Source organism: Cherax quadricarinatus, chromosome 81 (genome assembly GCF_038502225.1).
Source record: "Cherax quadricarinatus isolate ZL_2023a chromosome 81, ASM3850222v1, whole genome shotgun sequence".
Taxonomy (NCBI): domain Eukaryota; kingdom Metazoa; phylum Arthropoda; class Malacostraca; order Decapoda; family Parastacidae; genus Cherax; species Cherax quadricarinatus.
In genome coordinates this window covers 4,549,262-4,574,602 of record NC_091372.1, presented here as the reverse complement: position 1 = coordinate 4,574,602, position 25,341 = coordinate 4,549,262, and the positions used below count along the sequence as shown (strand labels likewise).

General features: G+C 43.7%; 1 long non-coding RNA gene across 1 annotated transcript in view; it reads left to right on the top strand.

Annotated features, from left to right (window-relative positions):
- The window catches only part of LOC128699881 (uncharacterized), a 32,385-nt gene extending 8,948 nt beyond the window's left edge, over positions 1–23,437 (top strand). Inside the window, exons 2-3 of the long non-coding RNA XR_008408673.2 lie at positions 6,843–6,998; positions 23,018–23,437. This is a non-coding gene — a long non-coding RNA (uncharacterized lncRNA). The remainder of the gene's footprint in view (positions 1–6,842; positions 6,999–23,017) is intronic.
- Positions 23,438–25,341: the final 1,904 nt, after the last annotated feature.

The following is a 25,341-nucleotide window of genomic DNA, read 5'->3' as shown; positions in this document are numbered from 1 at the left end:
TTACTTTTTCGCTCTATTGTATGGTTAGAATTTGTCGTATACCCTCATACAGTTTTAATTTCCTCAAGTAGTCCATATCTGAGTAGTTGAAATTTTTCTTCATTGTACTTCAAATTGTTTTGAATGGCCCATTGGAAGATTTGGTTGTCCGCTTGGAGTCTTGCTGTGTCTTCGATGGAGGTCACTATCATGGCAATCCGGGCATCATCCTCAAAGGAGGACACGGAGCTATGGCTTACATCTCTGTCTATGTCAGAAATGAGGATGAGGAATAGACTGGGAGCGAGTACTGTGCCTTCTGGAACAGAGGTTTTCACGAGAGCTGCCTGGGACTTTACTCTGTTTACTATTACTCTTTGTGTTCTATTTGTCAGGAAGTTATAGATCCATCTACCAACTCTTCCTGTTATTCCTTTATCGCGCATTTTGTGCGCTACGACACCGTGGTCACACTTGTCGAAAGCTTTTGCAAAGTCTATGTATATTACATCCGTATTTTGTTTATCCTCTACAGCATCCAGGACCTTGTCATAGTGGTCCAGTAGCTGGGACAGGCAGGAGCGACCTGCTCTAAACCCGTGTTGCCCTGGGTTGTGTAATTGATGGGTATCTAGGTGGTTGGCGATATTTCTTCTTAGAACCCTTTCAAAGATTTTTATAATATGGGATGTTAGTGCTATCGGTCTGTAGTTCTTTGCAATTGCTATACTGCCTCCTTTGTGCAGTGGGGCTGTCTGTTGTTTTTAGTGTGTGTGGGATAACCTCTGTGTCCATGCTCCCTCTCCATAAAATGCTGAAGGCACGTGACAGGGGCTTCTTGCAGTTCTTGATGAACATGGAGTTCCGTGAGTCAGGGCGTGGGACAGAGTGCATGGGCACGTCAAATCTTGTGGTGTTAGGATAATATCCGAGATTTTTGAGTCTCATTCATAAAGTCTCATTTTGAGTCTCATTCATAAAGAATTCGCTCGGATTGTCAACCCTTAGTCTGGGTAGCGGCTCGCTGAACACTGAGTCCTACTGGGACTTTAGTATCTCACTCATTTCTTCAATTCAAAATTTATTCTCTATAAGGATTACAATGCTGAGTTACAGAATTTGGTTATCGTGTGGTTTACATGTAGTAAAATAATAATTACAGAGTGTACCACTAGAACACCTAGCATGGCTAGGCATTTCGGGCAGACTTAAATTAAATCTTAAGTTTAAAATATTACAAAATTATGAGGTTAGTTGGTATTATGGCTAAGTGACTAAATACTAGTTTGTGAGTTTAACAATGTGATTGCTTTTGTTTTGGAGCTATACATAGTTTCAGTATTGGAGTATCACAGGCCAACTTATGACTAGTTAAGATTCATTCTTGGGTGTCATCTGTGTATGTCCCATTTCGCCTAGCAGGGGCCCAATACTGGATGTTGTTTTTCCCTTAGATTTGGCATAAGAGAAGAAGTACTTTGTTTTTTTTTTTCCATTTCCTTTATGGCTTTTAGTTCTTCCTGCGATTTTTGTCTCCTATAAGATTCCTCCATTGTGTTGGTATTTTATACCATTTATTTCCATCCTTCAGCTTAAGTTCGATATATGTAATTTCATTGACCAGTGCCTTCCTTCGTATTTCAGATATATTGGCTCCTCTCAGCAGATGTGACTCTTCGCCTTTATCTGTATAGGGAGCATCTCTCTCTTTCTAGTTTACATCTTCTCTTTCTTTTTCTGAATAATCTATACCTTGAGCAGATCTCAAGAACCACAGAGTTTATTTTTTCTAGGCAAATGTTCGGATCCGTGTTGTTTAGGATATCTTCCCAGCTTGTTTCATTTAGGACACGGTAGACTTGTTCCCATTATATGTTTTTGTTATTGAAATTGAATTTTGTGAAGACACCCACATGACTGATCACATTTTGCTGGTCAGGAGCCCTGTGCATACATGTCTGTACTTCTGTTATGTTGTGGTCTGAGTGCATTGTCTTTGATACGGTTATATTACGGATCAGATCGTCGTTGTTAGTGAAGATGAGGTCCAGCGTATTTTCTAGTCTTGTTGGCTCTAGTATTTGCTGGTTTAAGGTGAATTTGGTGCAGAGATTTAATAGCTCGTGTGTGTGTGAATTTTCGTCTGAGCTGCCTCCTAGATTTTTAGATTTCGCCACGGAAGGGCTAGTATATTGTGCACCCCGTATCCATCCTGTGGACGGTAGCGCAAGAGCATATGGATACATAAAAGGCCTAGGAACTAAGTCCCAAAAGGTGTACATATGGGTTTATATCTACATATCTACAGTTCACTTATCTGTTACAAGCAAATTTAGGAAATTTGCTTAGTAATTTCCACTACAATATCAGTCAGTCTTTTCACATTGCAAGTTGCTCCATAAACATACTTATCTACGTTCATGTTATCATAATGGGTTATAGATCTACTCTGGCTTCTAACTGCATTCCTATAACAATCATTTTCGTTATTTACTTATCTCCTAATATTATTCCTAATGCTAGACACAGATATACCAAAGTTATATTCTACATTCTCCTTCTGGGTACTCTTCTTGGCTAACATATCAACTTTATCATGAAGGAGTAATCCAATGTGTAATGGGATCCATAGCAATTGTACATTAATCCCTTTGTCCCTGATTTTTGAGTATCTGCCTCCTGGGGTGATCTCTGCTAAAATATTATTTGCTACACTCCTCCATTATAGGTGTCTCAAGCTGAAATTTCCCAGTAGCAAGATGTTTGGGGCAGGAGTTGGGAGATTTTTAAGACAGTGGTCAATTTTCTCAAGCTGTTCCTGGAATTGCTGGGAAGTTGCATCTGGAGGCTTGTATACTATCACAATGACAAGGTTTTGTTTTTCAGTCTTTACTGCCAAAACTTCGACTACATCATTTGAGGTGTTTAGTAGTTCTGAGCAAATGAGCGACTCGGTGACTTACAGGCCAACCCCCTCTTATCCCTTCAAGGGGCAAGGCAGACTAAAATGCAAATTTGAAAGTGATTTCCTATGAGGGGATAGAGCCGCTCGATGTAAGGTCACTGAGGCCATCTAAAAGGAGTTGTTAAAGTTACATGTCGAGCAATTGCAGATATTCGAAGACCAAGTAAACTCGGTCCTGCCCGCTAGGGGTATAACAATTTAAAATGTTGCAAGGTTGCAATTGTTAAAAAAAAAATTATTATACAAGTAGACAATATAAAAACATAAATGGAACTTGTTTCTGAACAATTTGTAAGCATTAAAAAAATAGAAATAGGAACTACTTATCAACAATGACACATTGCAATGGGATACAACTTACAAATGAAATATTCCTGAGTTCCCTGAGAAAGAACAATCATTTCACATCACTAATTTCTCAAATGAAACTTTATGAAACAATTTCTATCCTTCTTTGTGCATATGGCACAGGAAAATGAGGATGTGACATGATTATTCTTTTTGCTGCAAAACTTGCATGAAAGCAGCTTACCTAGCACTGGCCAGTGACCTAGCTGTTTATCCAACCTCACACTGTCATCTGGCCTTGCTGCACGTTGGAACTGAAATGCAGATGGGTAATCCACGTTTGATAATTCCTCACTACTGTCAACCAAAGAAGTACTGGGTGAATCTCTTTGAGTTAGTCTCATGCTGGTGTGGTTGGACTTTTGTCCTTTGGATCTTTCAGTGATAGAGATGTCAAGCCTGAATGCTTCAGTGGCTGGCATGGCAGGTTTAGTGACCGATAATCACGACAGTAAAGAAGCCATGCATTCATAACAGCAAGATCCAGAACATAAGCAAACAGCCGCATGTACCAACGCTTTGATTTCATTGATGTTTTGTAAAGATGGACCAACATGTTACTTATGTCTATACCTCTCATGTGTGCATTGTAGTTCTTGATGCCTGGGCACTCAAAGTGGTCTTTCTTCTTTGATTCCTTGTCATATCTTTCAATGAGACTCAAAGGATAAACTCCCACATCATTTGTGACTAGAGTCACAACTTTGTTGTCCTTCCATCTTACAATAAGAATATCATCATTGCTTTTGAATTCAAAATTGCCCCTGGCCACATTGCTCTTTTCCATTTGTTTCACAGGCATCAGTTGTGGCTTACCATATCTATTATCACGTATTGTTCCAGTGTACCTGCAGTTATACTTGTCTCTCAGTTCCTTGACCAAAGGTAGACTTGAAAAGAAATTATCAGCATAGACTGCTGATGTTTTTCTTTGGTCGAGAGATGCTGCAAGTACAAGAACAATCTTGGGACTCATTGGGAGTTTACTTTCTTCATTTGGCAGCTTTATGTGATGGCTCTCAAAAGTTGGGTTACCTTGATACATGAGTATATCGTGTATGATTCCATCTTCACTGGCACGACAAAAGAGTTTGAAACCCCACTTGTCTGGTTTGTTTTTGATGTATTGCCTTAGGTTTCCAGCTGTTTTACCCTTGAAATCAACCATAACTTCATCAACAGACTGCTTGGGTGTAGCTGGAACTTTCAAGCAAGCTTTAGTTAGTGCAGTGTAAAGAGGCCTTATTTTGTGGAATCTGTCATTATCCTTCTTTTGTGTGTTATCATTGAAGTGAATGGTACGCCTCAGCAACCTAAACCTCTTTGATCCTATGACTTCTGCAACTTGAATTACCTTACTTGCAGTTCTCCAATAGTCCTCAATGGATGGCTGTACAGTGTAACCCATATACAACAGAATACCTATGAACCTAGTTATTTCCTCAGAATCTGTTTGAAAAGTAGTAAGTATGTTTTTTTTGCTGGGCATACAAATTAGTTTGAAATGCAATGTCGTCTATCATGTCTTGAGTAAAAAGTCTGTAAAATAATCATATGCACACCTAACTTTTATTTATTTATTTATTTATTTATTTATAAATTTTAGCATACATACAGAGGTACAAAAAAATACAGGTAAGAGCAGCATGCCAAAGCCACTTATATGCATAGCATTACGGGCTGGCTTAAAATTAACTTAAGATTAACTAATAGGCTTTACATGTTTATATGCAGGCAAAGGGTCAGTCTGGATGTCCTCATTCTTCCATTGGGTGTCTCCTTGAGAAGCAAGATCATCTTGAAGCTCTTCTTCATCAGGGTACTCCTCCACAGTAATACGTTTCTTCTTGTTCAATTTCTGCTTTTTTTTTGCTGGTGGCTCAGCTTCCTCCTCCTCATCTGTTGACACCTCTGCATCTGGTGGCAAGTATTTATCATCAGTGTCCACCACATCCAGGTCATCTGGGTCTTGATCTGAGTCACTGTCGCCCCAAACACAGACAAATTTCGACTTATCCTTGGAGGACTCACCGTAGTACAATTTCTGATTGATCTGGAAGGACAATAACAACGTTCTGTACACACCCAGATCATTACTGAATTCATATATACACTACCAAATTTTATGGGAATATATACTGAAACTTGAAAACATCACCTAAACGGGCAGGACCAAGTGTACTCGGTCCTCTTTTGTTGAACTTTTTTCATTTGCATGGTGCACTCGTATTATGCTTCACAACGTCTTTATATATATATATATATATCAAAATATGGCTAAACTATTCATTTACTTGTTCTATCTAGACTGGAATATTGCTGCACACTAACAGCACCTTTCAAGGCAGGTGAAATTGCTGACCTAGAAAATGTACAGAGAACCTTCACTGCACGCATAACGGAAATAAAACACCTCAATTACTGGGAGCACTTGAAGTTCCTAAACCTGTATTCCCTGGAACGCAGGAGGGAGAGATACATGATTATATACATCTAGAAAATCCTAGAGGGACTAGTACCAAACTTGCACACGAAAATCACTCACTACGAAAGCAAAAGACTTGGCAGACGATGCAACATCCCCCCAATGAAAAGCAGGGGTGTCACTAGCACGTTAAGAGACCATACAATAAGTGTCAGGGGCCCGAGACTGTTCAACTGCCTCCCAACATACATAAGGGGGATTACCAACAGACCCCTGGCAGTCTTCAAGCTGGCACTGGACAAGCACCTAAAGTCGGTTCCTGATCAGCCGGGCTGTGGCTCATACGTTGGTTTGCGTGCAGCCAGCAGTAACAGCCTGGTTGATCAGGCTCTGATCCACCAGGAGGCCTGGTCACAGACCGGGCCGCGGGGACGTTGGCCCCCGGAACTCTCTCCAGGTAAACTTCAGGTTACGCACAAGACACACAAATCAGGACTTACCAACATTGTAGAGGGTGATATGCCTGAGTATATAAGGAGCACTCTGTTTAATAGTTCTGAGCAAATGAGTGACTCGGTGACTTACAGGCCAACCCCCTCTTATTGCCTGTTTAGTCTGTCGCATTGGAATAGGTCATAACCTGGGATTCATATTTCGTTGTCATAATGATCCTTTATGTGAGTCTCTGTGAATGCATGTACCCCTCAAAAGGTTCCTTGATGTTTGCTCTTGATTTGGACTCCATGAGGAGTCCGCTTGAGCGCTTCCCCCTTGATTATAATAATAATAATAATGCAAACATCGTATTTGACTCCACGAGGAGTCCCTTGATGTAAGGAATTTTGTTTGTTGACGGCTTTAGACCCTGTATGTTTGTAAAGACAAATGTCGTTTCATTGATGGAATTTAGGGGGGTTTTATTTGCTAGGTGTAATATCTGTTGTTCTAGAGCGGAGCAGTAGTAGTGGTAGTAGCAATAGTAACGGTAATAATACTAGTGGTAGTAGTAATAATAATACAAGTAATAGTAGTAGTAGTAGTATTAACAATGTAGTAGTAGTAGTATTAATCGTAGTAGTAGTAGTTGAACAGACGAAAGTTAATTCATTTTACATGTATTTTAAGTTTACAGGTAAGGATCCTAGTCACAGGAGGTCAAGACTGAGGGTGCAGGGTGCTATAAAACTGGCTTCCAGCAGTACAGTAGACATGCATCCCAAGAGGTCAAGGAAAAGTCAGTCAACCTCAGAATTTTTCAAGGAGAGGAGACTTAACTGTAAGGTTAGTGATATTTTCAAGGTATACCTGGAGAGAGTTCCGGGGGACAACGACCCCGCGGCCCGGTCTGTGACCAGGCCTCGCGGTGGGTCAGTAGTTTTCATCTTTACAAACAAACAAACAAACAAATCTTATTTCTCTCTGCAGCATACAAAATGCAGTTTATATGTAATACAATACTGTTAGACACAAAAGAAGCCAATAGCATGCCTGGTAGGCAACTCTCTCACCTCACACAGTTAGTTAGTTAGTTTAATATGTTTATTATGCACCACATACCCATCCTGTGGGCGGTAGTCAAAAGATTACAGAGGTACATAATGGGTCCAGGGACTGGACCTCAAAGTTTTGATAGCTGAGCAAGTTACAGAGGTAATGAATTCACAATTTACAAAGGTAATGAACTCACAATTTACAAAGGTAATGAACTCCAGGTAGGTCTAGTCACAATCATGACAAGTTACAAAGGTATTTACAGATTACAGAGGTACACAATGGGTCCAGGGACCGGGCTCCAAAGTTTTGATGGCTGAACTAGGTACAAGGTAATTCGCCTCACACACTGTCCGTGGTTCGATCTCCGGCAAGGGTGAGAACATTGGGCGTGTTTCCTTACACCTGCTGTTACGTTCACCTAGCAGTAAGTAGGTACCTGGGCATTAGTCGACTGGTATATTTGACATCCTGGGGAACAATATTGAAGGACTCCAATGGAAATATGATTTACTGATTTTCTTGGGTTATCCCGGGTGACTAACTCTCCAGGTTAAAAATCCGAATAAAATCTTATCTTAACTTTTTTTAAGAGTGGTTAGACTTAATTATTTTATTACCTTGAGAACTTTATTATGCACCTGCAGCCTGTCCTCTTAATAACAGATATCATTTCATTGTTGTGAATACAGTAGAATGGGTGACTGATGAGGTTGCCTTGAACAGTTGAAAATTAAATAGATATTTTTATTTCTACGAGTACAAGGTATACAGACCATAGCTGACATCAATTACATACTACTATATAGAAAGCCCCTTCTTATGCAGAGCATTTCGGGTAAGTTAGATCAGTTTTGTCCCAGGATGCGACTCACACCAGTCCACTAACACCCAAGTACCCACTTTACTGATGGGAACATTGACAACCGGTGTAAAGAAACACGCCCAATGTTTCTGTCTTCGCCGGGAATCGAACCCGGACACTCACCGTGTGAAGCTAGAGCTTTAGTCACCAAGCCACGAGGCACCGTATATATCAATCAATCAATCAAGTTTATTCTCTATAAAGATTAAAATGCGGGGTTTACAGATTTTGCATATTGTGTGGTTTACATGTTTTAAAATACTAATTACAGAGGGGGCCACTAGGACACCTAGCATGGCTAGGCATTTCGGGCAGACTTAAATTAATTCCAAACTTTACATTATTACAGATTATAATATTAAGGCTAACTGACTACATTATAGTTTGTAGGTTAAGCAATGTGAATGCTTTTGTTTTGGCACAATACATAGTGTCTATATTGGAGTATCATAGACAAACTTATGACTAGTTAGGATTCATTATTTTAAGATTAAGATTCGTAGTTCTGGGTTTATAGTCAGTGGGTGAGTGAGTGTAATTGTGAACCACCAGGTGGTTATCATGTAGTTAGTTGTCGGGGTGGATCAGGGAGATAAGATGTTTTCTAACTGTAGTTTTGAAAGTGATGAATGTGTCTGCAGTTCTAGAGTTTTCAGCACAACATCCTCATATTGTGGGCGGGAATTAATATTTTGTTTTCATGATTTGTGATATGAGCTTCATTATTGCCCAACATGGATGAAATTTAGTATATTATAAATCCAGAGCTACCAGGAAGACAGAGGACACAAGACACTACCAGGAAGACAACAGACACAAGACACTACCAGGAAGACAACAGACACAAGACACTACCAGGAAGACAGCAGACACAAGACACTACCAGGAAGACAGCAGACACAAGACACTACCAGGAAGACAACAGACACAAGACACTACCAGGAAGACAGCAGACACAAGACACTACCAGGAAGACAGCAGACACAAGACACTACCAGGAAGACAACAGACACAAGACACTACCAGGAAGACAACAGACACAAGACACTACCAGGAAGACAGCAGACACAAGACACTACCAGGAAGACAGCAGACACAAGACACTACCAGGAAGACAGCAGACACAAGACACTACCAGGAAGACAGAGGACACAAGACACTACCAGGAAGACAGAAGACACAAGACACTACCAGGAAGACAGCAGACACAAGACACTACCAGGAAGACAGCAGACACAAGACACTACCAGGAAGACAGAGGACACAAGACACTACCAGGAAGACAGAAGACACAAGACACTACCAGGAAGACAGAAGACACAAGACACTACCAGGAAGACAGAAGACACAAGACACTACCAGGAAGACAGCAGACACAAGACACTACCAGGAAGACAGCAGACACAAGACACTACCAGGAAGACAACGGACACAAGACACTACCAGGAAGACAGCAGACACAAGACACTACCAGGAAGACAGAGGACACAAGACACTACCACAGCAGACACAAGACACTACCAGGAAGACAGCAGACACAAGACACTACCAGGAAGACAGAAGACACAAGACACTACCAGGAAGACAGCAGACACAAGACACTACCAGGAAGACAGAAGACACAAGACACTACCAGGAAGACAGCAGACACAAGACACTACCAGGAAGACAGCAGACACAAGACACTACCAGGAAGACAACAGACACAAGACACTACCAGGAAGACAGCAGACACAAGACACTACCAGGAAGACAACAGACACAAGACACTACCAGGAAGACAGCAGACACAAGACACTACCAGGAAGACAGCAGACACAAGACACTACCAGGAAGACAGCAGACACAAGACACTACCAGGAAGACAACAGACACAAGACACTACCAGGAAGACAGCAGACACAAGACACTACCAGGAAGACAGCAGACACAAGACACTACCAGGAAGACAGCAGACACAAGACACTACCAGGAAGACAGCAGACACAAGACACTACCAGGAAGACAGCAGACACAAGACACTACCAGGAAGACAGCAGACACAAGACACTACCAGGAAGACAGCAGACACAAGACACTACCAGGAAGACACAGACACAAGACACTACACAGCAGACACAACACTACCAGGAAGACAGCAGACACAAGACACTACCAGGAAGACAGCAGACACAAGACACTACCAGGAAGACACAGACACAAGACACTACCAGGAAGACAACAGACACAAGACACTACCAGGAAGACAGCAGACACAAGACACTACCAGGAAGACAACAGACACAAGACACTACCAGGAAGACAGCAGACACAAGACACTACCAGGAAGACAACAGACACAAGACACTACCAGGAAGACAGCAGACACAAGACACTACCAGGAAGACAACAGACACAAGACACTACCAGGAAGACAACAGACACAAGACACTACCAGGAAGACAACAGACACAAGACACTACCAGGAAGACAACAGACACAAGACACTACCAGGAAGACAGCAGACACAAGACACTACCAGGAAGACAACAGACACAAGACACTACCAGGAAGACAACAGACACAAGACACTACCAGGAAGACAACAGACACAAGACACTACCAGGAAGACAACAGACACAAGACACTACCAGGAAGACAGCAGACACAAGACACTACCAGGAAGACAGCAGACACAAGACACTACCAGGAAGACAGCAGACACAAGACTCTACCAGGAAGACAGCAGACACAAGACACTACCAGGAAGGCAACAGACACAAGACACTACCAGGAAGACAGCAGACACAAGACACTACCAGGAAGACAGCAGACACAAGACACTACCAGGAAGACAGCAGACACAAGACACTACCAGGAAGACAGAGGACACAAGACACTACCAGGAAGACAACAGACACAAGACACTACCAGGAAGACAACAGACACAAGACACTACCAGGAAGACAACAGACACAAGACACTACCAGGAAGACAACAGACACAAGACACTACCAGGAAGACAACAGACACAAGGCACTACCAGGAAGACACTACCAGGAAGACAACAGACACAAGACTCTACCAGGAAGGCAACAGACACAAGACACTACCAGGAAGACAACACACACAAGACACTACCAGGAAGACAACAGACACAAGACACTACCAGGAAGACAGCAGACACAAGACACTACCAGGAAGACAACAGACACAAGACGCTACCAGGAAGACAACAGACACAAGACACTACCAGGAAGACAACAGACACAAGACACTACCAGGAAGACAACAGACACAAGACACTACCAGGAAGACAACAGACACAAGACACTACCAGGAAGACAACAGACACAAGACACTACCAGGAAGACAACAGACACAAGACACTACCAGGAAGACAGCAGACACAAGACACTACCAGGAAGACAGCAGACACAAGACACTACCAGGAAGACAACAGACACAAGACACTACCAGGAAGACAACAGACACAAGGCACTACCAGGAAGACAACAGACACAAGACACTACCAGGAAGACGACAGACACAAGACACTACCAGGAAGACAACAGACACAAGACACTACCAGGAAGACAGCAGACACAAGACACTACCAGGAAGACAACAGACACAAGACACTACCAGGAAGACAGCAGACACAAGACACTACCAGGAAGACAACAGACACAAGACACTACCAGGAAGACAGCAGACACAAGACACTACCAGGAAGACAACAGACACAAGACACTACCAGGAAGACAGCAGACACAAGACACTACCAGGAAGACAACATACACAAGGCACTACCAGGAAGACAGCAGACACAAGACACTACCAGGAAGACAGCAGACACAAGACACTACCAGGAAGACAGCAGACACAAGACACTACCAGGAAGACAGCAGACACAAGACACTACCAGGAAGACAGCAGACACAAGACACTACCAGGAAGACAGCAGACACAAGACACTACCAGGAAGACAACAGACACAAGACACTACCAGGAAGACAGCAGACACAAGACACTACCAGGAAGACAGCAGACACAAGACACTACCAGGAAGACAACATACACAAGGCACTACCAGGAAGACAACAGACACAAGACACTACCAGGAAGACAGCAGACACAAGACACTACCAGGAAGACAACAGACACAAGACACTACCAGGAAGACAACAGACACAAGACACTACCAGGAAGGCAACAGACACAAGACACTACCAGGAAGACAGCAGACACAAGACACTACCAGGAAGACAACAGACACAAGACACTACCAGGAAGACAACAGACACAAGGCACTACCAGGAAGACAACAGACACAAGGCGCTACCAAGAAGACAACAGACACAAGACACTACCAGGAAGACAGCAGACACAAGACACTACCAGGAAGACAACAGACACAAGACACTACCAGGAAGACAGCAGACACAAGACACTACCAGGAAGACAACAGACACAAGACACTACCAGGAAGACAGCAGACACAAGACACTACCAGGAAGACAGCAGACACAAGACACTACCAGGAAGACAGCAGACACAAGACACTACCAGGAAGACAACAGACACAAGACACTACCAGGAAGACAGCAGACACAAGACACTACCAGGAAGACAGCAGACACAAGACACTACCAGGAAGACAACAGACACAAGACACTACCAGGAAGACAGCAGACACAAGACACTACCAGGAAGACAACAGACACAAGACACTACCAGGAAGACAACAGACACAAGACACTACCAGGAAGACAACAGACACAAGACACTACCAGGAAGACAGCAGACACAAGACACTACCAGGAAGACAACAGACACAAGACACTACCAGGAAGACAACAGACACAAGACACTACCAGGAAGACAACAGACACAAGACACTACCAGGAAGACAGCAGACACAAGACACTACCAGGAAGACAACAGACACAAGACACTACCAGGAAGACAACAGACACAAGACACTACCAGGAAGACAACAGACACAAGACACTACCAGGAAGACAACAGACACAAGACACTACCAGGAAGACAACAGACACAAGACACTACCAGGAAGACAACAGACACAAGACTCTACCAGGAAGACAACAGACACAAGACACTACCAGGAAGACAACAGACACAAGACACTACCAGGAAGACAGCAGACACAAGACACTACCAGGAAGACAACAGACACAAGACACTACCAGGAAGACAACAGACACAAGACACTACCAGGAAGACAGCAGACACAAGACACTACAAGACACTACCAAGAAGACAACAGACACAAGGCACTACCAGGAAGACAACAGACACAAGACACTACCAGGAAGACAACAGACACAAGACACTACCAGGAAGACAACAGATACAAGCCACTACCAGGAAGACAGACATAAGACACTACCAGGAAGACACAGACACAAGGCACTACCAGGAAGGCAACAGACACAAGACACTACCAGGAAGACAACAGACACAAGACACTACCAGGAAGACAACAGACACAAGACACTACCAGGAAGACAACAGACACAAGACACTACCAGGAAGACAACAGACACAAGACACTACCAGGAAGACAACAGACACAAGACACTACCAGGAAGACAACAGACACAAGACACTACCAGGAAGACAACAGACACAAGACACTACCAGGAAGACAACAGACACAAGACACTACCAGGAAGACAACAGACACAAGACACTACCAGGAAGGCAACAGACACAAGACACTACCAGGAAGACAACAGACACAAGACTCTATCAGGAAGGCAACAGACAAAAGACGCTTCCAGGAAGACAACAGACACTACCAGGAAGACAGACATAAGACACTACCAGGAAGACAACAGACACAAGACACTACCAGGAAGACAACAGACACAAGACACTACCAGGAAGACAACAGACACAAGACACTACCAGGAAGACAACAGACACAAGACACTACCAGGAAGACAACAGACACAAGACACTACCAGGAAGACAACATACACAAGACACTACCAGGAAGACAACATACACAAGACACTACCAGGAAGACAACAGACACAAGACACTACCAGGAAGACAACAGACACAAGACACTACCAGGAAGACAACAGACACAAGACACTACCAGGAAGACAACAGACACAAGACACTACCAGGAAGACAACAGACACAAGACACTACCAGGAAGACAACAGACACAAGACACTACCAGGTAGACAACAGACACAAGACACTACCAGGAAGACAACAGACACAAGACACTACCAGGAAGACAACAGACACAATACATTACAAGGAAGACAACAGACACAAGACACTACCAGGGAGACAACAGATACAAGACACTACAAGGAAGACAACAGACACAAGACACTACAAGGAAGACAACAGACACAAGGCACTACCAGGAAGACAACAGACACAAGACACTACCAGGAAGACAACAGACACAAGACACTACCAGGAAGACAACAGACACAAGACACTACCAGGAAGACAACAGACACAAGACACTACCAGGAAGACAACAGACACAAGACACTACCAGGAAGACAACAGACACAAGACACTACCAGGAAGACAACAGACACAAGACACTACAAGGAAGACAACAGACACAAGACACTGCCAGGAAGACACCAGACACTACCAGGAAGACAACAGACACAAGACACTACCAGGAAGACAACAGACACAAGACACTACAAGGAAGACAACAGACACAAGACACTTCCAGGAAGACAACAGACACAAGACACTACCAGGAAGACAACAGACACAAGACACTACCAGGAAGACAACAGACACAAGACACTACCAGGAAGACAACAGACACAAGACACTACCAGGAAGACAACAGACACAAGACACTACCAGGAAGACAACAGACACAAGACACTACCAGGAAGACAACAGACACAAGACACTACCAGGAAGACAACAGACACAAGACACTACCAGGAAGACAACAGACACAAGACACTACCAGGAAGACAACAGACACAAGACACTGCCAGGAAGACAACAGACACAAAGACACAACACTTCCAGGAAGACAACAGACACAAGACACTACCATGAAGACAACAGACACAAGACACTACCAGGAAGACAACAGACACAAGACACTACCAGGAAGACAACAGACACAAGGCACTACCAGGAAGACAACAGACACAAGGCGCTACCAAGAAGACAACAGACACAAGACACTACCAGGAAGACAACAGACACAAGACACTACCAGGAAGACAACAGACACAAGACACTACCAGGAAGACAACAGACACAAGACACTACCAGGAAGACAACAGACACAAGACACTACCAGGAAGACAACAGACACAAGACACTACCAGGAAGACAACAGACACAAGACACTACAAGGAAGACAACAGACACAAGACACTACCAGGAAGACAACAGACACAAGACATTACAAGGAAGACAACAGACACAAGACACTACCAGGAAGACAGGAAGACAACAGACACAAGACACTACCAAGACAACAGACACAAGACACTACCAGGAAGACAACAGACACAAGACACTACCAGGAAGACAACAGACACAAGACACTACAAGGAAGACAACAGACACAAGACACTACCAGGAAGACAACAGACACAAGACACTACCAGGAAGACAACAGACACAAGACACTACCAGGAAGACAACAGACACAAGACTCTACCAGGAAGGCAACAGACACAAGACACTACCAGGAAGACAACAGACACAAGACACTACCAGGAAGACAACACACACAAGACACTACCAGGAAGACAACAGACACAACAGACACAAGACACTACCAGGAACACTACCAGGAAGACAACAGACACAAGACACTTCCAGGAAGACAACAGACACAAGACTCTACCAGGAAGGCAACAGACACAAGACACTACCAGGAAGACAACACCAGACACACTACCAGGAAGAAGACAACAGACACAAGGCACTACCAGGAAGACAACAGACACAAGACACTACCAGGAAGACAACAGACACAAGACACTACCAGGAAGACAACAGACACAAGACACTACCAGGAAGACAACAGACACAAGACACTACCAGGAAGACAACAGACACAAGACACTACCAGGAAGACAACAGACACAAGACACTACCAGGAAGACAACAGACACAAGACACTACCAGGAAGACAACAGACACAAGACACTACCAGGAAGACAACAGACACAAGACACTACCAGGAAGACAACAGACAAAAGACGCTACCAGGAAGACAACAGACACAAGACACTACCAGGAAGACAACAGACACAAGACACTTCCAGGAAGACAACAGACACAAGACACTACCAGGAAGACAACAGACACAAGGCACTACCAGGAAGACAACAGACACAAGACACTACCAGGAAGACAACAGACACAAGACACTACCAGGAAGACAACAGACACAAGGCACTACCAGGAAGACAACAGACACAAGACACTACCAGGAAGACAACAGACACAAGACACTACCAGGAAGACAACAGACACAAGACACTACCAGGAAGACAACAGACACAAGACACTACCAGGTAGACAACAGACACAAGACACTACCAGGAAGACGACAGACACAAGACACTACCAGTAAGACAACAGACACAAGACAGTACCAGGAAGACGACAGACACAAGACACTACCAGGAAGACAGCAGACACAAGACACTACCAGGAAGACAACAGACACAAGACACTACCAGGAAGACAGCAGACACAAGACACTACCAGGAAGACAACAGACACAAGACACTACCAGGAAGACAACAGACACAAGACACTACCAGGAAGACAACAGACACAAGACACTACCAGGAAGACAACAGACACAAGACACTACCAGGAAGACAACAGACACAAGACACTACCAGGAAGACAACAGACACAAGACACTACCAGGAAGACAACAGACACAAGACACTACCAGGAAGACAACAGACACAAGACACTACCAGGAAGACAACAGACACAAGACACTACCAGGAAGACAACAGACACAAGACACTACCAGGAAGACAACAGACAAAAGACGCTACCAGGAAGACAACAGACACAAGACACTACCAGGAAGACAACAGACACAAGACCATACCAGGAAGACAACAGACACAAGACACTACCAGGAAGACAACAGACACAAGACACTACCAGGAAGACAACAGACACAAGACACTACCAGGAAGACAACAGACACAAGACACTACCAGGAAGACAACAGACACAAGACACTACCAGGAAGACAACAGACACAAGACACTACCAGGAAGACAACAGACACAAGACACTACCAGGAAGACAACAGACACAAGACACTACCAGGAAGACAACAGACACAAGACACTACCAGGAAGACAACAGACACAAGACACTACCAGGAAGACAACAGACACAAGACACTACCAGGAAGACAACAGACACAAGACACTACCAGGAAGACAACAGACACAAGACACTACCAGGAAGACAACAGACACAAGACACTACCAGGAAGACAACAGACACAAGACACTACCAGGAAGACAACAGACACAAGACACTACCAGGAAGACAACAGACACAAGACCATACCAGGAGGACAACAGACACAAGACACTACCAGGAAGACAACAGACACAAGACACTACCAGGAAGACAACAGACACAAGACACTACAAGGAAGACAACAGACACAAGACACTGCCAGGAAGACACCAGACACTACCAGGAAGACAGGAAGACAACAGACACAAGACACTACCAGGAAGACAACAGACACAAGACCATACCAGGAGGACAACAGACACAAGACACAGGAAGACAACAGACACAAGACACTACCAGGAAGACAACAGACACAAGACACTACAAGGAAGACAACAGACACAAGACACTTCCCGGAAGACAACAGACACAAGACTATCAGGAAGACAACAGACACAAGACACTACCAGGAAGACAACAGACACAAGACCATACCAGGAAGACAACAGACACAAGACACTTCCAGGAAGACAACAGACACAAGACACTACCAGGAAGACAACAGACACAAGACACTACCAGGAGGACAGCAGACACAAGACACTACCAGGAAGACAACAGACACAAGACACTACCAGGAAGACAACAGACACAAGACACTACCAGGAAGACAACAGACACAAGACACTACCAGGAAGACAACAGACACAAGACACTACCAGGAAGACAACAGACACAAGACTCTACCAGGAAGGCAACAGACACAAGACACTACCAGGAAGACAACAGACACAAGACTCTACCAGGAAGGCAACAGACACAAGACACTACCAGGAAGACAACAGACAAAAGATGCTTCCAGGAAGACAACAGACACAAGACACTACCAGGAAGACAACAGACACAAGACTCTCCCAGGAAGGCAACAGACACAAGACACTACCAGGAAGACAGCAGACACAAGACACTACCAGGAAGACAACAGACAAAAGACGCTCCCAGGAGGACAACAGACACAAGACACTACCAGGAAGACAACAGACACAAGACACTACCAGGAAGACAGACATAAGACACTACCAGGAAGACAACAGACACAAGACACTACCAGGAAGACAGACATAAGACACTACCAGGAAGACAACAGACACAAGACGCTGCTAGGAAGACAACAGACACAAGACACTACCAGGAAGACAACAGACACAAGACACTACCAGGAAGACAACAGACACAAGACACTACCAGGAAGACAACAGACACAAGACACTACCAGGAAGACAGACATAAGACACTACCAGGAAGACAACAGACACAAGACGCTGCTAGGAAGACAACAGACACAAGACACTACCAGGAAGACAACAGACACAAGACACTATCTGGAAGACAAGAGACACAATACACTACCAGGAAGACAGACATAAGACACTACCAGGAAGACAACAGACACAAGACGCTGCTAGGAAGACAACAGACACAAGATACTACCAGGAAGACAGCAGACACAAGACACTACCAGGAAGACAAGAGACACAAGACACTACCAGGAAGACAAGAGACTCAATACACTACCAGGAAGACAACAGACACAAGACACTACCAGGAAGACAACAGACACAAGACACTACCAGGAAGAAACAGACACAATACACTACCAGGAAGACAACAGACACAAGACACTACCAGGAAGACAACAGACACAAGACACTACCAGGAAGACAGACATAAGACACTACCAGGAAGACAACAGACACGAGACGCTGCTAGGAAGACAACAGACACAAGATACTACCAAGAAGACAGCAGACACAAGACACTACCAGGAAGACAAGAGACACAAGGCACTACCAGGAAGACAAGAGACTCAATACACTACCAGGAAGACAACAGACACAAGACACTACCAGGAAGACAACACACACAAGACACTACCAGGAAGACAGACATAAGACACTACCAGGAAGACAACAGACACAAGACACTACCAGGAAGACAACAGACACAAGACACTACCAGGAAGACAGACATAAGACACTACCAGGAAGACAACAGACACAAGACACTACCAGGAAGACAACAGACATCCACTAAATGATCGTAAATGTGGATACCAGACATTATTATGACAATGATGGGGATAATAGGACACCTGAGATATGGAAGGTAATTAGGTTCACAGGATATATACACTGAGAGGTACATTTCTCTCAGCGTTAGGTTAGGTAAGGTTCGTCAGGAAACGGGACAAGTGTTTCCTGACGCGGGTCTTAGACAGATGATGACCCGTCGTTGGAGCTTTTGGTCATCTGACCGAAGCCTTCCGCTGGCTTACCGGTTCACCCCTTTAAAAATTATAGTTAGTTATAACCATTCTCTCAGCGCATATGCGATGAGAGTTTATCTTAATCTCCATTTTAGAAATTGAAGTATTCGCGTAGTTGATAGATTTTATAGCCCATTAACCACCTAACTTAGATAAGACAAGATAAGATTTTGTTGGGATTTTTAACCCCGGAGAGTTAGCCACCTAAGATAACCCATTAAAGTCAGTGCGTCATCGGGGACTGTCTTATTTCCATTGTGGTTCTTAATATTCTTGTCCTCCCAGGATGCGACCCACAACAGTCGAGTAACACCCAGGTACTTTCTTACTGCCAGTTGAACAGTGCAGCAAGTGTATTAATAATAATAATAATAATAATAATAATAATAATAATAATAATAATAATAATAATAATAATAATAGTACATATACAGTATTTCTTTTCTGCAGTACACAGGTAATGTACCAGCGAATCTTAAAAAAATAAAAAATCTAAGACTGGTCAGGCAGCACTTGTTCTGTTTCCTGACAAACCTGACCTTATCTAATCTTAGTAAAAACTTAAGTTTATTTAGGTACAGGTACACATAAATAGTTACACAAATTATCATACGCAGTAATATATGTGTAAATCACTTACGATAACTCAAAAAAATAGTCAGATAGTTTAGTTTAATATGTTTATTATGCACCCCATACCCATCCTGTGGGCGGTAGATAAAGGTGACTTATTTCCATTGGGATCCTTGCCCAACATTTCTAATTATCTCGCCATCAGTCCCCTCAAGGAAGGTTCCTTGATGCTGGTGAGGGGCTCTTGATCTAGGGAATTGGATCTGTTCTCCAGTTCCCTGAATTAAACCTGAATACCTTCCATATCCGCCCCCCCTCAAGCGCTGTATAATCTTACAGGTTTAGCGCTTCCCCTTTGATTATAATAATAATAATAATCGTCACCAGTCAAGAATATTTTTATCCCCAGTGCCAGGAATAAAGTAAACGTTCATCATATACGTACATTAAAGGGCCATACATAACACTTACATACACGGTGTATGCATAAGTGGTCGTGCAGCTCCCGGCCCAAGATTGTGTACTCACCTATTTGTGGTTGCAGGGGTCGATTCACAGCTCCTGGCCCTGCCTCTTCGCTGATTGCTACTAGATCCTCTCTCTCCCCGCTCCATGAGCTTTATCATACCTCGCCTTAAAACTATGTATGGTTCCCGCCTCCACTACTTCACTTTCTAGGCTATTCCACGGCCTGACTACTCTATGACTGAAGAAATACTTCCTAACATCCCTTTGATTCATCTGAGTCTTCAACTTCCAATTGTGACCTCTTGTGTCTGTGTCCCATCTCTGGAACATCCCGTCTTTGTCCACCTCATCTATTCCGCGCAGTATTTTATATGTCGTTATCATGTCTCCCCTGACCCTCCTGGCCTCCAGTGTCGTCAGGCCGATTTCCCTCAACCTTTCTTCGTAGGACAATCCCCGTAGCTCTGGGACTAGTCTTGTTGCAAACCTTTGCACTTTCTCTAATTTCTTGACGTGTTTGACTAGGTGTGGATTCCAAACTGGTGCTGCATACTCCAGTATGGGCCTGACGTAAATGGTATACAGAGTCTTGAACGACTCCTTACTGAGGTATCGGAACGCTATCCGTAGGTTTGCCAGGCGCCCGTATGCTGCAGCAGTTATCTGATTGATGTGCGCCGCAGGAGATATGCTCGGTGTTATACTCACCCCCAGATCTTTTTCCTTGAGTGAGGTTTGCAGACTTTGGCCATCTAAACTATATTGTGTCTGCGGTCTTCTTTGCCCTTCCCCAATCTTCATGACTTTGCATTTGGCAGGGTTAAACTCAAGGAGCCAGTTGCTGGACCAGGCTTGTAGCCTGTCCGGGTCTCTTTGTAGTCCTGCCTGATCCTCATCCGATTTGATTCTTCTCATTAACTTCACATCGTCCGCAAACAAGGACACTTCTGAGTCTATCCCTTCCGTTATGTCATTCACATATACCAAGAACAGCACAGGTCCTAGGCCTGACCCCTGTGGAACCCCGCTTGTCACAGGCGCCCACTCTGACACCTCGTCACGTACCATGACTCGTTGTTGCCTCCCTGTCAGGTATTCTCTGATCCATTGCAGTGCCTTTCCTGTTATGTGTGCCTGATCCTCTAGCTTTTGCAGTAACCTCTTGTGAGGAACTGTGTCGAAGGCCTTCTTGCAGTCCAAAAAAATGCAGCCGATCCACCCCTCTCTCTCTTGTCTTACTTCTGTCACCTTGTCATAAAACTCTAGTAGGTGTGTGTGTGTGTGTGTGTGTGTGTGTATGTGTGTGTGTGACTCAACAATCAATATTTGCACCAATAACTCACTACAGTTGTGACCGGGTGTGGAAGTGTGAATTGCTCATTACTCTATAATTTGTTCATGATTGTAGCCATGTATAAACGTAAGTAACCATTCTTACAGAATTCATTACCTTTGTAACTTGTGAGCTCATTACCTTTGTACCTAGTTCAGCTATCATAACTTTGGGGGCCCAGTCCCTGGACCCATTACGTACCTCTGTAATCTGTAAATACCTTTGTAACTTGTCATGGTTGTGACCAGACCTACCTGGAGTTCATTACCTTTGTAAATTGTGAGTTCATTACCGTTGTAAATTGTGAGTTCATTACCTTTGTAAATTGGGAGTTCATTACCTCTGTAACTTGCTCAGCTATCAAAACTTTGGAGTCCAGTCCCTGGACCAATTATGTACCTCTGTAATCTTTTGACTACCGCCCACAGGATGGGTATGTGGTGACTACCGGCCACAGGATGGGTATGGGTTGACTACCGCCCACAGGATGGGTATGGGGTGACTACCGCCCACAGGATGGGTATGGGGTGACTACCGCCCACAGGATGGGTATGTGGTGACTACCGCCCACAGGATGGGTATGTGGTGACTACCGCCCACAGGATGGGTATGTGGTGACTACCGCCCACAGGATGGGTATGTGGTGACTACCGCCCACAGGATGGGTATGTGGTGACTACCACCCACAGGATGGGTATGTGGTGACTACCGCCCACAGGATGGGTATGGGGTGCATAATAAACATATTAAACTAACTACTCTTTCTGCAGATTGCCATTGATGACTGGTTGGATCACAACATAAAGGGAGAAAATTCCTATGAAAAGAGGAAACGTAAAAACAACAACAATAAGAAACGAAGACTTCATCATCGAAGAAAAATATCAAGGAAGGTTGGCAAGACATCACCTTGGCCTGGTCGGCGATATAGAGAACATTTTGAAGCTTCGGGTGATTGTTCATATATCCCTCTTTAAGTACCTAGGATTTCCACTTCAACTCGCAGAAAAAGGGGCTTGGTTGGCAATGCTCCCGCCTTCCACACTGAGTGTTCGTGGTTCAGTCACCGGCATGGGTGCCAATGTTTAACATGTTTCCTTATATCTGCTGTTCATGTTCACTTATAAGTAAGTGTAGGTACCTGGGTGTTAGTCAACCTGGGTGTTAGTCAACCTGGGTGTTAGTCAACCTGGGTGTTAGTCAACCTGGGTGTTAGTCAACCTGGGTGTTAGTCAACCTGGGCGTTAGTCAACCTGGGCGTTAGTCAACCTGGGTGTTAGTCAACCTGGGTGTTAGTCAACCTGGGTGTTAGTCAACCTGGGCGTTAGTCAACCTGGGTGTTAGTCAACCTGGGTGTTAGTCAACCTGGGTGTTAGTCAACCTGGGTGTTAGTCAACCTGGGTGTTAGTCAACCTGGGTGTTAGTCAACCTGGGTGTTAGTCAACCTGGGTGTTAGTCAACCTGGGTGTTAGTCAACCTGGGTGATAGTCAACCTGAGTGTTAGTCAACCTGGGTGATAGTCAACCTGGGTGTTAGTCAACCTGGGTGATAGTCAACTGGTGGGGGACAAGATTGAAGGACCCAAATGTAAATAAGACGGACAGTCCTCGACTTTCGGGGGTTATTCTGGGTGACTAATCCTCCGGTTTAAAATTCCAAACAAATCTTGTCTTATGAACTGATAGGCCAGCAGAAGGCACTTACTCAACAATATGCCTTAATTACAATGAAGTTCCTTTAAGGTCTTTCCAACGACTAACTTCTAGGTACCTATTTAGTGCTAGGTAAACAGAAGTAGCAGACGTAAGGAGAGTTACTCATGCGTCCCATCTCGCCCAGGGTTCGATCCCACGTATTTTCGGTTGCGAGGCGAATACTCTAACCACTGAGAAGTAGCACAGTATCTCTCTTCCCTCTGTGTCAGTGACTCCACATCTTTCATACTCTGAAAGTGAGCCATTGTTGGCAGTCACTCTGATGGCAAGTATGTTGTGGAAGTATCCCTTGAAGATTTATGTTGTGGAAGTATCCCTTGAAGATTAATGTTGTGGAAGTATCCCTTGAAGATTTATGTAGTGGAAGTATCCCTTGAAGATTTATGTTGTGGAAGTATCCCTTGAAGATTCATGTTGTGGAAGTATCCCTTGAAGATTTATGTTGTGGAAGTATCCCTTGAAGATTCATGTAGTGGAAGTATCCCTTGAAGATTTATGTAGTGGAAGTATCCCTTGAAGATTTATGTTGTGGAAGTATCCCTTGAAGATTCATGTTGTGGAAGTATCCCTTGAAGATTTATGTAGTGGAAGTATCCCTTGAAGATTTATGTTGTGGAAGTATCCCTTGAAGATTCATGTAGTGGAAGTATCCCTTGAAGATTTATGTAGTGGAAGTATCCCTTGAAGATTTATGTTGTGGAAGTATCCCTTGAAGATTCATGTTGTGGAAGTATCCCTTGAAGATTTATGTAGTGGAAGTATCCCTTGAAGATTTATGTTGTGGAAGTATCCCTTGAAGATTCATGTAGTGGAAGTATCCCTTGAAGATTTATGTAGTGGAAGTATCCCTTGAAGATTTATGTTGTGGAAGTATCCCTTGAAGATTTATGTTGTGGAAGTATCCCTTGAAGATTTATGTTGTGGAAGTATCCCTTGAAGATTTATGTTGCGGAAGTATCCCTTGAAGATTTATGTTGTGGAAGTATCCCTTGAAGATTTATGTTGTGGAAGTATCCTATGAAGATTTATGTTGTGGAAGTATCCCTTGAAGATTCATGTAGTGGAAGTATCCCTTGAAGATTTATGTAGTGGAAGTATCCCTTGAAGATTTATGTTGTGGAAGTATCCCTTGAAGATTCATGTTGTGGAAGTATCCCTTGAAGATTCATGTAGTGGAAGTATCCCTTGAAGATTTATGTTGTGGAAGTATCCCTTGAAGATTTATGTTGTGGAAGTATCCCTTGAAGATTTATGTTGTGGAAGTATCCCTTGAAGATTTATGTTGTGGAAGTATCCCTTGAAGATTTATGTTGCGGAAGTATCCCTTGAAGATTTATGTTGTGGAAGTATCCCTTGAAGATTTATGTTGTGGAAGTATC